Consider the following 19,737-nt stretch of genomic DNA (forward strand, 5'->3'; position numbering starts at 1 on the left):
CAAAAGCGTTGTTATTTAAAGATCTAGCAGAGTTGCTAGCAAAAGATTCTAAATTAGATCAGCAAAATATCCGGAGACCCAGAATGGTAAAATGGATATTGACATTCAGGTTCGAGTCACCTGTTCAGGAACTGCTACACATATAACAATTCCGACATTATATCAATGTATACAGCATTAACGTCCATTGGAGTTATTTTGATTTGAGTAATGGTCAGATCATGAGAAAAGTGCCACATACATGGTGGTTCTTTGATGAAACCAAACCTCGAAATCAAGACATAATCCACCACGCCAACAAGGCCCACTTGATGAAGAAAGTGTGTTAATCCACCAAGCCACCATGGTGGATTTAGACTTCTGGTCAAGAAGAATGGTCACGATGCTTAGTTTGCAAAATGCGACATTTTCCGATACGAAGCAGTCTATTATTTGCTTTCTCTGACTGCAACACTGATGCAGACTGACTTTTTTTCTGATTGCCGAAACGATTTTAATTTTAATTTATTGTTTAATTAATTGTATTGTAGTCACTTAGTATTATTTATTACCTTTAATAATTACGCCTTATCTTATGTACTTATCAGAAACGAATAGTCACGAAAAATAATTTTAAATATTGGTAAGGTTATTGTTATTATTTGCAACACGTTTGTTACAACTTACCCTATATAAGAAGGAAATTGTAACAAACAATAAATTTTGAAAAAGTATTTCTGGTTCAAAAATCAACAAAATCGTTGAATATTTTTTATGCATATTATGAACTATAAAAATAGGTAGTTATAGTCAAAGAATCGTAAATATATTTAAAAAATATAAGCAGTTTCCACAAAATGTTTAAAATTAACTTACTATTATGTTAGGTCAAAAGTTGATTGTCGAAAGCGGATATTCAAAGAAATCAAAAATTATATAATCTCGCTTTATTCATTTATTAATTTTTTTACTATTCGTAAACTACAGTAATTTATGCTAACTATTTATCTTTTATTTTTAGTATTATGAAAAACTGAATAATGGCGAAGCAGAAGATTTTAAAAACAAGAGCATGGAAACCAATGAAGTAAGTGCTGTGATTGTTTAGATATTTTTTCTATTTTCAATTTTGTAGTGCCAAAAAACAAATTTATTCTGAGTTTCTTACAGTAATATATAAACTCCTTGTAAATACGGATTTTTTTTTTTTACTTTTCTCTTTTAATTGATAAAAAAGTGTAATTATTTTCAGAAATCTTTTTGTCGCATACAAGTTACAATTAAATTATTTCGATAGTCAAAAGTTTTAACATTTTATACCTTGATTAATCTTGTCGTCTTAGATTCCTCCGAATTTCGAAAAAAAATTCAAAACTGTGTACAAATACAAACTAAATTGCATAATGTACCTCGCTGCATTATTGAACTTTCTTACTCATAGACCGACAGACAGACAGAAATAATGCCAAGAATATTTTTTCCAGCTTTCGGGAGTTTTAAAGCTTGCACATTTGCAAGCTTTAAACTTATAAGTAATAATTTATAGTACTTTATGCTTATATTACTTATGTAACATAAGCATTGTTGAGCTTATTATATACCATAAGCTTATTATATTCTATATCATTCCATAAGCTCCTCAAAATGGAATTTTTCGATGATAAGGCACTTTGTGTGGAAAATAAATTTTTAAAGTAAAATATTATTGAAAATAAATATCCTAACATAAAACTCTTTACGAAAAGCTTTTAAATCGATGGTTAAATCGCATTTTTAACATATTCGTATTTCCGTTTACTTTCACTAAAAGTGAACACCGTTTAAGATAAGTACTGATTAGACCAGATGAAATTATAGTGTTGTTAAACATCCACTTCAACAGATTAAATTGTTCGACAAACGACCGTTTAAGCTCACAGATATATATGCAAGCACCCGCATAAAACCGAATTCGAAGTTGTTACGCACTTGTAAGCGACCGTTTAATCTAACAGAACTGTTAAACAAATGATTATGGTGAATGCTATGTAAGGGCAAAGGTTATCTGAAATTACTGACAGAAAACTCAAGAAGCGAAAAGCAGTTGAGTTTCTTTGATGGCGGTTTAGGATTGTACCGTTTGAAAACTGCGGTAGTCAACTTTTGACTAAGTACTAAGAAAATTGGGACAGTTTATATCTTCAAAGAAAAAATTAATTTTTCCATTTCAGCCGTATAAAATAGGACATACTGATTAAAGAAATGCAAAGCTTAAAAAGTTGAAAAATGATAATTTATTTTTTTAAATATGATTAACATGAGCTCTTAGAGCAGAAAGAGACAAATTTTAAGCTTTTTTTAAAATTATATTAGTTTGATTTTTTTTAAATTTTAGTATACGTGTAGATCAAATTCTTTTATTGCATGAAAATTTTCGCCAATATATAAATAGAATAATATTTGAAAGATTTATGCTTTTATTAAATTTATTTACTTTGCTTTATAGTATATTTTCAAGAAACTTTACAAAAAAAGAAAAATTATATATTTATATACGGTTTCGAATTGCGTGACATTTTATATTTGTCAAATTTTTAGTATCTCATATACACAATATAGAAGAAGTATAATAATCGGCAAAGAATTCGAACACGAGATTTCAACGAATCTCTACGCTATAGACGTTCCTGAATTCGAAAAACACATTTTTAGAAAATATCTGTCTTTCTGTCTGTGACAAATATAACTCAAAACCACTTTGAGCTAAACGTTTGAAATTTCGTATACGGTATTAACAACAAATGTTCTAATTTCTATCACATTTTGAGTAAAATGAGGAAGTCCGTCTGTCCGGATTTTCGTATATAAGTTAACACTATAATTACAGAGCAAGGAGATATAGATAGCTAAAACTCGGTACACAGATTTGACATCTATAGTGTAGATGCTGTCGAATTTCGAATTAAATCCAACCACAGGTTGACAATCTGTCTGCTCGTATTTTCAGAAGAATTTCAACACGATAGCTCAAAAACGCCAAGACTTAAATATATCAAGTTTGGTATAGGATTTCTGTGACTACAAATACAGTTTTGTGTCAAAAATTTGGTTTCAATGAGCTGAGAAAAACCAGTCTAAAACACAAATTTGATTTTTGGATGCTATTAATTTGCATGCCAGGGGTTAATCGCCAAATAACTCGCCAAGGAGACATAATAGATGAAGTAAAGATGCTATATTTTGTAACTATAGTACGCCAGTGAAATGTAAGGCGTTCTCTGGCATGACAAGTATATTAGAAGGAATGCGAGAAATTTTGGGGAACCCCCTCCCTGGTTTATTTTATATAGGAATATTCAGTATAATTATTGAACTTATACTAATATATTATGTTTTTTTGGAATGATTTTATTCAAAATTCCTTCTTAGCGTAACTATTTGAGGTTATGAATTTGAAGAAAATTGAATACACGATATATATATATATATATATATATATATATATATATATATATATATATATATATATATATATATATATATATATATATATATATGATTTGCTGATAGAAACGGAGGGAGTATTTTCCTCAAAACTTTCTTGCATATTCTCCAATTCTTTATTCTTTTCCCTTACCCTTGCATAAAATATGACCTTGGGCAAAATCGCAAATGACTTGTATGGTATTACTGAACAATATTTAGTATCTTTAGCGTGAATCTAACAGTTTTACTGAATTTATTGTACTAATATTTATTTTACTTATAATATTTATTCTACTAATACTTATTTTACTTATAATACTTATTTTACTTATAATACTTATTGTACTAATACTTATTTTACTTATAATACTTATTGTGCTAATACTTATTTTACTTAAAATATTTATTTTACTTATAATACTTATTGTACTAATACTTATTTTACTTATAATAGTTATTGTGCTAATACTTATTTTACTTAAAATATTTATTTTACTTATAATACTTATTGTACTAATACTTATTTTACTTATAATAGTTATTGTGCTAATACTTATTTTACTTAAAATATTTATTTTACTTATAATACTTATTGTACTAATACTTATTTTGCGTGAATTTTTCGCCTACCGAATGAAACCAAAATTTCGCACGAAACTGTAGTCACAAAATAACACATCGAATTCGATTGCTTTAAGCCATTCAATTTATGAGTTATTGCATGCAAAAATATAGACCGACAATGGACAACTTTTTGACAGATTTGATTCAAAATTTGAAACCAATCTATAGCACAGATGCTATACATGTGTACCAAATTTCATCACTCTTTGGAATCATCGAGTTTATTTCTAATCGAACAGCCAGACAGACAGAGATCCTGTGAAAGAATTTCATTCGAAACTCCATAAAAATCTACAAATTCAGCTATTAATATTTATACATAATTTCATCTATCTAGCGTAAAGCTTTTTTGAGTTATCGTGTTCACAAACCTACAAACATAGTACCAAAAAGGTTATTTTCGAACTCAAGAAGGCCTAAGACATAAAGATTCTTCAAAATCACGAGTTCGAATTTTTTTTGGGTGATTACGATATATATATATTTCGTATTAGAGAAAATAAAAAACACTTTATTAAACAATTATTTTTATTCTGATTTACGATGAAAACAACTCTTTATTTCTGTATATACTAAATTTTACTATATATATATAAATAACGATATAGGTATATAACGATATAAATAACGATATAAAATTATTTACGATATAAATAATTTTTTCCAGTTTACAGCTCAGATTTTAATGATTTGGGCTGTCGAAAATATCCCAGTTTAATCGAAATTCTCAGGTAGCAGGGGGGGGGGGCGGACTGAGGGCAATTACAAAATTTTTTTAATCCTTTCCTTTTTACGACCTTTCTTCATTCTTAAAATTTTGTTGAAAGTTTTAACAATCACATTTTAGAATTTAAAAAACATGATTATTTTCGTAACTTAATTAAAAATTATTTTCGTAACTTAATTAAAAATTATTTTCGTAACTTAAATTACGGTAGGTGACTAAGTTGAAAAGTCGATTTTCTGCGAAATTATAATTTTTTTTAATTGAATATTCTTAATCTTTGAGCTGGTTTCTTCTAAAAAAATAAAACCTACCGTTAGAATTTGGTTTCCACGTCTATTTTTTGGAGAAGTTACGCTGATTTTTATATTTGTATTTCCATACATTTTTAATGTTGTTTTACATCTTTAGATGTTATTTTCTCAAATTTAGAATCTGGTAGAATTTTCTTACAAAATATTTAATGAATTAAAATCTAATGCATATTTTTTAACCAAATTTGATATAATAATTTCTCAGTATGCGTTGCAGTTCCTAAACTAGAGAATAAGCGATCTGTTGATGTAAAAATATTTTGTTGTAGTTTCAATGCTTCTCAATATGGAAAAAAAAATGAAAATTTTGTGTTATTTGTGAATAGAATCCAATACTTAAGGAATGGTTTTATCTGTTTAGTTCAGAAATTAAATAGTATATTTCGTAAATTATCTACAACATTTTTTTTTAAATCATTTGATAAACCTCTAAATTTGATGATTTTTGCTTTATGTTTCTTTTTCTAGCTAAAAAGCCTTTTTAGTCCATTATTCCAATTTTTAAAAAAACCTTTTGCCATTTAAGTGGTAAATTTTGATTTCATATTTATTTTTGGATATTTCAATATTTAAAAATATAACTATTTTCGAACGATTTTCAAAAACTTTGTCCAACGTAGTAACATACCTGAAGTGGAAAATATGGTAAAACGTTATATAGTTATAAGAAAATGACTTGTCGCTGCATATCATGGCACAAAATATTTTATATGTCGTTATAAAAAAAATTTTAACTGCCAATTTTTTCTATATCAATAACAATTTTTAAAGTGTCAAAATATATAAAATTTCCATAATTAGAAAGAAATTATGACTACAGAAAATGAGAACATTATAGTTAATGCTGGGTATAGGAAATATATGTGTAAATAAATTGTGATTTACTTAACAGGTATATGTGTCTTAATCTGTATTCAATATATCAAGCTCAAATCGTGCTTGCTTTTCCCTTTTTATTTTCTTTTACGCAAAATGCACAAAGTGAAAGTATTGGCATTGTCAACAAATTCGAATTCAAGATTTTGAATGAAAAAAAAACATTTTGTTTTTGTCTGATAACACAATAACTAAAAAAAAATTGACCTAGAAGTTTGAGAAAGTATCAAATTTGGTATTTTCAAGCAAATATGTGGGAAAAGAAATCATATTTATTAGCGAATGCACGAAAAAATTGTTGGGAGACCACTTCCTCAGGTTTCTTAGAAATTTCAATGTATATTTCAAAAAAATCAAAACCATGACATACATTTACGCAATTTTAAACAGGAATTATATTTTTGTTGAAAAGCTTCATGCCCAAAATTCTTTAGAAATATATAACAGGAAAGAATTTTTTTTTTTTTTTTTACCCATCATTAAATTTACAAACATTTATAAACGTGCGGATGAAGCCACTATTATAAATATTAATTTAATTCGATAGATAGCTGATTTTAAGGAAATAATTTTAATAACAATTATTTCAATAGTAATACTTAATGATTACTATTTTAATTGGTAATCTTTAAATATCAGTGAAAAGCGGTATTAGCTAAAATTGCTTAATCTCTTATGAGAACGGAATCCTAATTTCAGAAATCTTTATCTTTTTAGCAGAAAATATTAATAACCTGATACAAAATGAATATAGAAGAAATAAAAAATAATGAAACTAAAAAAAAGTGATCCATATATGCTGTCGCTTCTAAAATTGTTAGAAGTTGCAATTTTAAGAGATTTTTCCCGATTCTTTTTGTGCTCATTATTTTAGCCAATACGTCAAAATTACCTTTTTATGCAAAATTTTGGATTTATGTTTTTTTTTTAAATCCTCATGGCATATGAATAGAATATTTCCAAATTCATTCTTTTAAAATTACTCGATTTACCAACGTCTGACCTATTTAGTAATGGTAAACATTTTAATATTTTATAAATGTCGGTTCCTATGCCAATTAAATCAATCAAAAACATAACAGATTAAAATGAGTAATACAGCGATTTAAGTTCCAATAAAATATACAAAAAAAATCTCCTTTTATATTTAATACATTATGAATATAAATATAAGAGTCAAAATGATGTACTTATTCATAAAAATAAATCTCGAATTTTTTATATGCCAGTGGTTTTGAAAACTGTATGCTTTGGTACTATGAGATATATCGACCTCATCTCAGGCCGACACAGAATACTATACAGAAAACAAAAAATCTGAGAATTTTGCTTCCGTTTGCAATTTCTTTTTAATGCAAAGTTGGGGTTTCAGTAGTTGCTGTCGTAAAAAAGTGAATCACTCGAAAATCAATGTGGAAAAAGATAAGTAAGTAGCAATTTAATTTCATCATTTAAAAAAAATTGTGCAAGGATCAATAGGTTCATCCTAATCATTAAATATTATTCACTCGTATACAACATATACAATAAGAAAATAGTACAGTAGACAAAAAAAAAAAAAAAAAATCAAACTCTACAATTTAACGGATTTTTACGCTTTACCTCAATAAAAAGTCGGAAAAACTCAATAAAAGGGGGAATGGGGGGAAAATTAAATTACAATCCATAAAGCACATTATTGGAATTAAGTGTATTTGTGAAGTATGTGTATTTGTGAAGTAAGTGTATTGTGAAACAAATGAAATTTGGCATATGTCTTTACGCCAAATTTGTAGAGTACTCTCAAATTTTGAATTAAAATCATATCACAAGAAGTCTGTCAGGCTGATCGAATACAATTAAAAAAATAATTATAAAACGTTTGTTGTTGTTTCTTATGGCACTTGCCACGGACAAGCCCGCTGTTACGAAGACAGTGATTTTACGCCGGTGGTGGAGCGTCTCCTGTTTTTATAGTAGCGCCAATTAGGGTCAAGAGTACGACTTGACAACTAATGCATCACTCATTCGCTTGCACAACCCCCTTTTTGCAGGAGGGCACATTCACACATCTCACAGATAGAACAACGGAAGAACAGTCATGGCCAAACCGGGACTCGAACCCAGGACGCCCAGATCATGGGGAAGATTCGCTAATCCTATGCCAGGAAACCGGCATGAAACGTTTAGAACTATATAAATATGGTAGCCAGGTAAAGTATCTAAAATGTAGATATGTCTCAAATTTGGTACCAAATCCATGAAGGGAGTGACTGCACATCAGTTTGAATTTTTGCATGCATATAAACGTATTAATTTAAAAAAGCAACCACTTAAATAAATAAAATTTGGTTAAGACTTCTTGACTACAATTTTAGTTATATGCCAAATTCTGTTTTTAATTGGTTGAAAAAAAAGACATCCAAAATATATATTTGTTTTAGTGATACTTGTGTATTAACCACATCCCAGGAATTATACGCCAAAAAAATAGCGCCAAATATCGGATGATAATTGACTCGTTGGTATTTATTCTTCGCCAATAGTATGTGGTTAATAATACCCAAATAAAGTTTTTTGCCATTATATTACGAAACACACTGTTATTATAAATGTAAAATAAATCTTTAAAAATAAAAATCTGAGCACTGATGGTATTTACTGCCTTACCAAAAGTCGGCAATTTAATATTGGGAAAGGAGAATAAGACACTTATTACAGAGTATACGGGAAAGTTTTAGGGAGACCACCCCCGTTGGTTGTCACTATGTCTGTCGATTTGTGAACATTGTAACTCCAAAACGCATTAAGCTAAATAAATGAAATTTGGCACATAATTTTTACACCTAATTTATAATTATCTATCAAATTTTAAATGAAATCCATTCGCATGAAGTCTGGCTGTCTGAGTACATGTAAGTGAGACAACTACGTAATGGTGGATGAAATTCAATGCATAGTTTTAGAATCCAAAGAATCAAACCCGTTAAAGCGTTGTCTGTCTATCGTATATGCAAACGAAGAAACGCAAAAATGCCTTGACTTAGACATAGTTCGGTTCGATTTCGATTTTCGTCTGTCGGAATAAAAGATGAATATTCGGTATTCAAAATGAATGTTCAGCTTTTTTGCTATGCTAACGAAGCACAAAACTCTCATGTACGTGACTCAAGGGTTTGAAATCTATTGAAATGTATTTTTGCATGCATATAAACACAATAACTTAAATAAATGAAATTTGGTACGTGATCTTATGATTACAATTGTAGTTCTGTACCAAATTTTTATTTCAATCAATCAAAAAAAAAATGCATCCAAAATACATAATCAATTTCCGAGCAATTATGTATTAACCAAATCCCAGGAATTAATAATGAAAAAAAAGAATTCTTCCAAGTTCGCCGGGTTAGATTCAATAAAAACAATAGATTCACGCCAAAGTTCGATCTTTCGCAAAGACTTTCGGCAATGCTATGCAATTAATACACAAATACCAATTTTCTTTATTACCCTACGAGAGCACACAACTCTTACATGTGGAACTTTGAAAATGATGTGTGTTTTATTTATTTTTATCAAACCTATTTAAAAACCAGCTAGTGTGGTCTTCCCAAAACTTTCTGGCATACTTTTTAATAAACTTGTCACGCCACTAGCGTACAACAGTAGCGAAATATTAACTTTTGGCTTGAATTTTGCATTTTTACTGAATCCATCGTGTCATCCTTGGCGAGTTATTTGGCGATTAAGCCCTAATTTGCGTTAATAGTATCCAAAAATTGAATTTGTGTTTTAAACATGTTTTTTCTCGACCGACTGAATCAAAAATTTCACACAAAGCTTCTCTTGTAGCCATAAAATTTCATATCAAACTCGACACATTAAATTTATTGCATTTTTGAATTTTCTCTATTGCATGCTTGTAATAATTAATCCCTAATTGGATTTGGCACAAAATTTGAAAGATATCTACACTGTAGATACTAAATCTATGTACTGAATTTTATCCATCTAGCTCTCTTCATTTTGCAAATATTGTGTTAACTTATATTCGAACTGCCAGATAGACTGCTTTCCTCTGAACAAATTTTACATAAAATTTGAAAGATAATTGCAATTTTATTGTAAAGTACGTATACCAAATTCCAAACGTCTAGATCAAATAGTTTCTGATTTATATTTGTCACAGACAGACGGACATTCGCCAAAAATGTGTTTTGCGAACTCAGGGAAATCTAAAACGTGGAGAGTCGTCAATATCTCGAGTTCGAATTCTTTGACGATTACTATGGATTTTTCTGTACTATGTATACTAGAAAATAATTAATTATTCTTTTGTAAAAGGTTTATTGAGAGGATCTTAAAAAAAAAAAAAATTTATCAAGGATATCGAAATTAAAAAGATTTATAAATCATTCTCTAATATATATACTAATTATATCCTACCTTTCATCACAAGCTTAAAGACATGACTGGTCTTTATTTCTGCATATTTGTGTAAACAAAACAGATCAAATCTTGCTTAAATCAATATCATTTACAATCAGATTGGTTTATGAAAAGAAATGTCCCCATATCCTTTGTCCTTGGGATATGTTATTGACAGAGAACCCTAAAACTACAAGGAAGGGGAAAAAAACATGCTTACACAATTCTTTATGATCAGAAAATTACTACCCTTGTGAACATTCTCACTTCTTTCGAAACAGCCTTCTGTTTTCGCTCCCTAATGATCGTGCTACGGTTACGCGTGTTGCCAAATTGATAGCAACATGTTAACACCTCTCCCTCCACCCCTTCCAAGCGTTTATTATTATTTTTTGGAAGTTAAACTACTAATATGCCTTATAAAGAGCATTTTTTACTTAATTGCATCAGTTAAGAACATGATTAAAAGAAGAAGCGATTCTATTTATCGGGGGGTGGGGAGGAGTTGTATACCTGTGACTTCCAAGATTCGGGAAGCAGGCAGCTGACGATGACATGTCATCAGCAGAACCATCACTGAAAATTAGTCTTGTTCAAATTCATATCCATACCCAAAGTTTCTGAAACATATAATAGAGTGATATTCAGTGATAGTGACGATGTAATATTCAATATTAGATAAGACATATTAAATTGACGATAAATTGTGCTGGGGGATTATATATTTATTTTTCAACCCCTCCCCACCCTGCAGTACCATTTGTCTCTTTTTATTTTAAAAATTAAGATAAATATTAAAATATTCTAAATAAATGTAATTATTGCCAGTCAAGAAAATATTAAATACATAATTTTTTAGTGTTAAAATGAAGATTTTTTTAATTCTACTTTTAATTTAAATTTCTAAATATAAGTAATCTAGAATTTGGAAAATCAATCGTTGTCAAATTTACCACCATGTGGCGCTCTTAGCAAAGAATCATAATTTAATTAAATTAGCGGATTAATTGATAATTAAAGTTTGGCAATATAAAAATCGTTTATTTTCATCAAAAGTGCATAAGCGTAGAAAGTAATCAGTTTAAATAAATGAAGGCAATGTTTGTTTGTGTATCTCTCAAGAAAATCTAAAATTTTTGTCCGATATAATTGCAATTTGGCGCCGCTCTCTTCAAGAAAAGAAAAAGCTCCAGAAGTTAGTTAAAGTAAAAGTTAATTAACAAAAATTAAGCAGGTCTTTAACATTTCTGAACTGCAACTACCGAAAACAATTATTTCTAAAAATATTTTTTGACCACCTTAAAACTCATAAAATTACCTTTATAATAATAATACATTTTCATTTCAGAACCTTTTTTTTTCTAATTTTATTATTTTTTAAAATTTTATTTGATAAATAATTTTAACCAGGCTTTTCATTGTTATGATGAAATTCAAACACATTTCATTATTCCATCACACCATTCAACCGGATGCTTTTGCGAATATTGAAATTTAAGATTAAATTTAAATCTTTTTCTAATAATTTTCTTTTCGGCTTTTATTTCATAGTATAAACATTCCTTAATTTGTGTGAACAATCAGTAACAGTAGAACCGATTCAGTTAAATTCATATTTTTAAGTCGGCAAGTAACGATGTAAAATTTTATATAAATACATCCCATATTGATGGTGTGAAAAACAGCTTAAACAGTTAATATCCTGAAAGAACAAGCTGGTTGCCAACGGAGCAAGTAAGTTTGTAAGAAAATGAAAAAATAATAATAATAATAACACCAGCTGGAGAGGTCTTCCCAAAACTTTCTCGCATACTCTCTAATAAATTTGCCAGAGAACATTTTAAATATTATAGGCGTGCAATAGTTACGAAATATTACCTTTTGGTGTAAATTTGGCATCCTTGGCGAGTTATTTGGCAATTAATCCCTGCCATGCACTAATAATATTGAAAAATCGAATTTGTGTTTTATACACAATTTTGTCAAACGATTGAAACAAAATTTGACGCAAAAAACACTCACAAAATCCCTTTCAAAATTTAACATATTAATAAGTCATTGCGTTTTTGGATTATCGCGTTTACATGTTTTTGAAAGTACTGCACGACAGACGGTCATCCCGTAGTTGGATGTGGCTCAAAATTCAACAGGTGTCTGCACTATCGATGTAAATCCATGTACATAATTTTATCTATCTAACTCTCCTCGTTTTGTAAATTATCGTGATAAATCGTATTCGGAAAGCCGGACAGACGGACTTTCTCTGAATAGCTTTTACTCAAAATGTGATAGAAATCTACAAATTTGGTGTAAAGACCGTATACCAAGTTTCAACCGTCTACTCAAATCGTTTTCAATTATCTTCGTCATAAACAGATAGACGGGCATTTTCCAAAAACGTGTTTTTCTATCTCAAGAATGCCTAAAACGTGGAGATCCGTCAAAATTTCAAGTTCGATTTTTTCTTTCTTCCTTTCTTTCTTTCTTTTTTTTTTTTTTTTTATGATTACTATACTTTCTCTGTACTTTGTATAAGCAAATAAAAAAATATATTTTACAAAAATTTATATATATCTTTAAACTTTTCCTTTAAAATTCATTTTCACTTACATTTATCTCAAACTTTTGTTTATTTATTTTACTAATTCCTTCCATTTATATCTCAAATCTGTGGGAACTGCAATCGTTTGAAATCAAAAGGCATGTCGGTGGGAATAATGGGAATGCGCGGAATCGGCATATCTTCTCCCTTCTACGTTCCGTTAAGAATAGTTGCCTGGATTCGATTCTTACCACATTTCGGTCTTTTGATTCTGATGCGCGTACTCGTTAGCACATAAACGTTGTCTTTCAATTCTTGCCACATGTTGGTCTTGAGATTCTGAAGAACGTGAATTTGCAATTTGTAAACGGTCTGTTTCATTGCCCGCTTGTTGTTACTCATTTGTTTGAGAAGCTCGAATTTGCTTATTTCTGTGAGCAGTGCTGGTAGATCTACTAAGTGATGAATGTTTTGGAGGCATATTTTTTGAAGAATCAATCAACACGATATACACTTGAATAACCGAAAAATCATTTTTTGATTCATTGATCAAATAGGAAAATTGCTGTTTGAACTGGAAAATTTTCGTTATATGCAACTTACCTTGATCGGCATCGATAATAATAATTCTATTTTGTATTATGTGTGAGATAAACTCTGATTAATATATCTTGTGTAGATACGAACAAATACAAACAAAATACGAGCAAATAAAAATTTATATTTTATATATTAGATTTACAGCACTTTAGTGTTCAACTAGAAAATAAAAATCTCCTTTTTTAACTATAAACAAGTTGTAAAATAAAACCCGTAATCCAATAGGTACGTTCTTATCAAAACAGCAAGCCACGAGAACAACAACAAACAAGCAAAAAAACAGAAGAAACAAAGAGGCAAAATTCCAGCCTTATTAATAAGAGACCTACCTGTCTGCACCTAAATCTAAACTTACTAAAACAATAAAACAAAAAAAAAGGCGGGAAGGTTGAATCCGGGTGTGTAAGAAGGAGGGGGAGGGGAGGGAAAAAGGTGGAACCCGATGGGTGCGCCCGACGTTGAAATTAACCCCCATTTAGGCAAGGAGGCCTGCCCGTACAGAAGCCGCAGATCGAGGAACGTGAGATACGGGGAAATAAGAGGCCGATCAACGGGTTGCTCGCTGCCGGTGACTTGTTGTTTATGCGGCCGGCTCTGCGGACGGAAAGCCGGCAAACCAGTCTGTGCGTCGGCGGTAAGTGGACGCTGTTTTGGTGTTCATTTTATTTGTTTGACTTAAAATTAATTTCTTTTTTGTGGGTGTATTATGGTTGAAGAGGTTTTCATTTGTTAATTTTTAAAATATATTATTATTTTTTTTAATTTAAGTTGAAACAATGATCGTGACTTTTAAAATAAATATATCCGTGCAATGGTTAATTTAAATATTATTAATTAGTTTTGTTTTGGCATAAAAAATTAGTTTATGAAAGTATTTTGCTTTATTTCTTGTCATGGGATTATAGCTTTATTGTAATTGAAGCCGTTTCAATCTAAAAAATATACTTTAAAATTTATTTTTTCAAAGATTTTGTACCTGGATGCAAATTGATAATTTTACAGAATTTTTCACTTATAAAAATAATTTCCACTTTAAAAAGCATATTTAATAATCAAAATACTATTTTTTATTTTATGTACAGGTTATTCGCATTTAATTATTAATAGTATATTAATACAAAAAAACCAATTTAAATAATTATAAAAAATATCAAATTATTAATTTTAAGACAGATTTGAACTCATTGCAATCTTTATACAAAACTATTACATAAGTATAGTTTAAAGGCTGAAATGCATTTGAAGATTATATATTTTTTTTCAAATAAAATGCGGTTTTTTAATATCATAAAATAGTCATTTATAATAGAATTCCTTATGGTTATTTGACTTATTTAATTCAAGTGTTTTTTTTGACTTGATTTGTTCAAAAAAAATTTTATTAGCGTACATTGAAATCGAAAAATTTCAACTTAAAAAAAAAAAACGTTTTTTAAAACAGAAAATTTTAATCTTAATTTTATTAATTTTAGCAATCCATATGTTAACTAAAAATTATTATTTTAATTATTCATATCAAAAATAACTCTTTAATTCTTTATGTACAGATTTGTATTTTACGAATGAAATTAGTCCAAATATTATTTTTTTTTTCTAACAAATGGTTTTATTTCCCGAAGTAGTCATTTACAATATAAATTCACTGGAACATCTAATTATTTTAATTTAAATGTTTTGTCGAATTCTAAATACACTACGTAATGTTACTAGTAATGTTTGATTCAGTAAATCTAATAAGATTTTAACAATATTTACTTTCTTTAAACTCACTGTTAATATATATATATATATATATATATATATATATATATTTACATGTATATGTATTTTAACGGTTGGAAATGCGAACCTTGGAGTGATTTTTTAAAATTTTAATTAGGACTTAAAATAATTTAAGAATTAAGCGAAATATTGACGTTTTTCCACGATGACTTCCGAAAATATAGTATCACAAATATGATTTTTGCGTCATTTTAAAACTCAAAGCATTATAGTTTCAAAGATATGAGAATTTTTTTCATTTTTAATCTATTTTTAAAAAATATTTTAATGTACTTTATAGCAATATATTTTATTCCAAAAGTGAAGCTCAGATCACTTTCATTCGAATAACTAATATCTCCTTCTTTTCCAGTGTTAGCGATCAAAATTTAAAAATTCGGCTCTTTTTTTGCTTGTGTTGTGAATGCCTAAATATGAGGCATACTTAGAATAAAATTTTTGAACTTCAATTACAGTCAAAGTTTAACTTCAAAAACAAGAAATTATGAATATTTTTTAATGTTAGTGTACTTTTAAAATATCACTCTATTAATTTAACGCCTTGCTTTGTTCTTGTAATATGCATAATTTTTATTATTATTATTATCAAGAACATTTTTTATTCAATAATTTCTACAAGATATACAAACCTTAATTTTTTTTAATGATTTTTACGAACGGTTTCTATTCAACAAATATTTTATTAAATTAGGATAAAGTTTAATCATTATATTTTTCATATTAAAATGTAATTTTTTTTTTCTAATTGGCAAAAAGAAATTAAGGAGACACATAGCATTACCCACAGTATGGCTTAAGCCTCCGAAAAAAAGAGCGAGTTTATGACTATCAAAATTTCAGGTTTAAAAATATTTTGTTGGGAAAACCAATACGAACAAAACGATCAATTGAAATTTTACAAACCTGTAATTCCAGTAAACCAGTTCGAAGTCAAAGTTGTCTAGCATGGCATAATTTAGGCGATGTTTTATGTCCTTTTATAGAATTTGTAAAAATAAAATGCCTATAGATCCAAAGTTAGATCCAAGTAATATATTCTATCTAGTGTTACGAAAATATTGCCGTTTGTCATATAAAAATAATCTTATAATTGAATCATTTCTATTCTACAGTAGAAGTATTTCGCTTATGTTTTCAAATATAAACTTTGCAATTTTATGCGATTAAATTTCATTAAATGGTGGATTAAAAATGTTAATTTTTAAACAAATGATGCCAACATGTAATATTTTATTAAACTAAATGATTTACCTAATATTTTAATCAAAACTACTTTTATATAAAATATTATAACATACGCAAAATTTTTATCGTTTGAATTGCTTTTTAAATAAAATAATAAAATCAGATGACCCAAACGATTTTTAAAGATCACTAACTTTCTTCATATGAATAAACTAAATCTGTAGTTATTCCTATAATTGTTAAATCGTCTGCCTTTAAACATTTTTAGTGTTCTTTCAGAGTTTTGCTAATGTGTTTTGGCAAAATATTTTAGTATTTATTTTAACTCATCAACAATAAAAAAATATTGTTACAAATATTGTAAAATTGTCTAATAAAACCATTAAAAAACGTTACCAGAAATGTTTTTAAAAGTAAAATAGAAATATCAAAAAATTAACGCAAAATTACTTTAAAGTCTAAATGTTGCTTGGCAAATATTTATAGTTTCTGTAAGTCGAATAGTTTCTGTATTTTTTGCATTTAAACATTTATTTATAAAAGTTTCTCAAATGAACAGAAATTTAAAGAAAATTATATAGAAAGAAAATTGTCATAATTGAAAAGATAAAATCTTAAACTTTTAAAGTTATTTCTCATGGCATAATTTGCTCAAAAATAACTACGTAAAAACGACTAAATTTCAATGAGTTTTTAATCAATTGTATATTTTATTAATTTTTGTACTTTGACAAGTTAGCTGTATTCTTTCTCTTTTAAATTACAACTATGCAGCTTTGGTTTAAATGCGACCTAATTGTTTAGCAAGGGATGTGGTACATAAATGCACGCATATATAAGTTACCATAATTTTATTTATTTTAAGAAAATTTATTAATTTCAAGCAGGCTTGAAGAAATTAACTTATTTTTGTCATGATAAAAGTTTATGAAAGTTTTTTTTCTTAGCTCTTTCCAATATATGAAGAGAAAGAAAGGAATATTTTTTAAAAAATTCCAAAAAGAAAAAAAATATTAATGAACCTACGAATCTCAAATCTCTGAAAATTGATATCAACTCAAAAAACAGAATGAGATAAATGAATGAGATTTTGTACGAGGAAATTAATTTTAAAAATATGAGAATAAAATTTTTAGTAAAATGCGCCATTATGAAGATTGTCTATCCGTGTCTGTAGGAATATCTTAATTCAGAACTACACAAGCTGGTAATACAATTGAGATGAGCTCTTCCTACAAAAATATAGATAAGTTTCTAGTTCTAGACCAAATTTATTTATGTAAAGACTTTGGATCTATTTTTCTTATCTATTCTAGATTTTTTTTCATTACATTCTACTATTACATCATTTCATTACATTCTTACTAGATTTTATTTCATTAGTTCCTTGCATAAATTAAACATTGCCATATTTACAAAGACTATCTTATCTTGGTCTTCTATGAAGAAGTATATGATAAAGATACTCGCTATATTACTACTTTAAATTATTTTTTTAATTATTAATAACAACAATTCGTAACAATGCGAATGCTTAGTGCTTATTTGTTCTTTCGTATTTCAACTAACCACACCCTGCGCTTTTCGAAATTTTTTTCATTCCGTCACTGCTATATTATACATTTGCTAATATTTTAATTATCTATTTTCCAAATATAATTCCCCGGTTTCCGAGCTTGATTCGAAATTGCAAGATTTGCCCCAATTACAAGGAGCATAACAAGCAATCCAACACTGTACAATGTTATTTGATATTTCAATATATTGTTCACTATTATACTCCAAAATTACATGATATTGCAAATACTGTAAGATATTTTTCTAGATCTTGTAATATTTTTGCGTTATTAAGATAATGATGCAAGTTCCAAAGCAAAATACAATTAATCGCTTACAAATATAAGATAATAAATGAGCTTTATCATTATAATAATATCAGTTTTCTTTGAAATTTCATAAAATTTAACAACTTATTTGAAATTTTTTAGATTAAAAAAATATTGAACAATAAAAAAATTGTATTTTGGGGTTATCAGAACAAATATTTTAATTCAATATGTATTTAACATTTTTATTTCCTTGTCCGATAAATGAAAGTGTACTTTTAATCGCGCCTTTTTTTAAAGATATTCCTTCATATTTAAAACGCGTATCTACTAAAAAAAATTGATGCATTTAAAATAAAGAATAGGATTCATCATATTTTTATTATTTTATTTACCTCGATAAAACTGATTAGAACAAAAAGAAAAGAAAATTCTTAATATGCTCGAAAATTATTAACTCCTAGCAAAATAATTCTTGGTGACTATATTACAATGGTAGATACAGCATTAATCAAATATGTACTATTTCACGATGATGTTTAGATTTTGCTCATGATTAAATCTGAATAATTTAGAAGCAAGAAAGAATAAATGTTCTTCTATATGCTATTTAATTGTAAATAAGTTAAGGATTTTTTTAATTGTTAAATAATGAAACATTCTAAAAAAACTTGGATCGTTAAATCATTTAAAAATTTTAAAAACTTAGATTGTTAAGTAATTGTTAGATTTTTTTTATCAATTGTGGATTAAATTCTAAAGGTGGGACTGGTTACACCGCAATTCTAATCATTTTAATGTCCTATATCTTCAAAATCAAAGACTGATATGTTAAATTATGTTTAGCATAAGTCCTTAGATTCGAAAAAATCTTTAAAAGTACAAGAAAAGGAAATTAAATTTAAAATTATTATTTTTAAATAAAATGATGTTAATTATCTGTTTTTCTTTTCTTTTATACCCAGAATTATCTATTAACTAGAGAGAAAAAAAATGTTTTTCGGAATTCTATTTTGTTTTATCAAGAAATTATTTCTAAAAAATATGAAGGTTATTTAACTTCTCTGTTCAAAAATATGTTTTTCCAATTTAGAAGACACCTTTCAAATTTTATAATGCTTCCTCCGTCATGTGGATTAATGAATGAATTCTTTCTTTCCTATACATTCAGAAACAACAATTACTTCCTTTAAAATGTGAAACAATTGTTAAGTTCTAAAAAATCGTAAAATCGAATAAAAAATATGACTTTTTCTCTCGCAATATTGCAATATTATGAACAACATTATTATCTGAAATGTTATTTGTTAAAAAGGAAAATATTATTGTTATCATGCAGTTGTGCAATTGCAAAAAAAAATAATAATAATAATTTTCAAATTAAATTTCGTACTCTTTTACATACAATTCACA

General features: G+C 27.7%; 1 protein-coding gene across 2 annotated transcripts in view; it reads left to right on the forward strand.

Moving 5' to 3' along the window:
- The window catches only part of LOC129976103 (protein odd-skipped-related 2-like), a 172,036-nt gene that overhangs the window by 131,722 nt on the left and 20,577 nt on the right, over positions 1–19,737 (forward strand). The window contains exon 3 of one of the 2 annotated variants that reach the window (XM_056089486.1): positions 1,001–1,066. The gene's annotated coding sequence lies outside the window, so the exon portion shown is untranslated. Of the gene's footprint in view, positions 1–1,000; positions 1,067–14,095; positions 14,166–19,737 lie in introns of those variants that run through there. The other variant, XM_056089487.1, reaches the window with a different exon arrangement.

The sequence above is a fragment of the Argiope bruennichi genome, chromosome 7, assembly GCF_947563725.1.
Source record: "Argiope bruennichi chromosome 7, qqArgBrue1.1, whole genome shotgun sequence".
Lineage (NCBI taxonomy): Eukaryota > Metazoa > Arthropoda > Arachnida > Araneae > Araneidae > Argiope > Argiope bruennichi.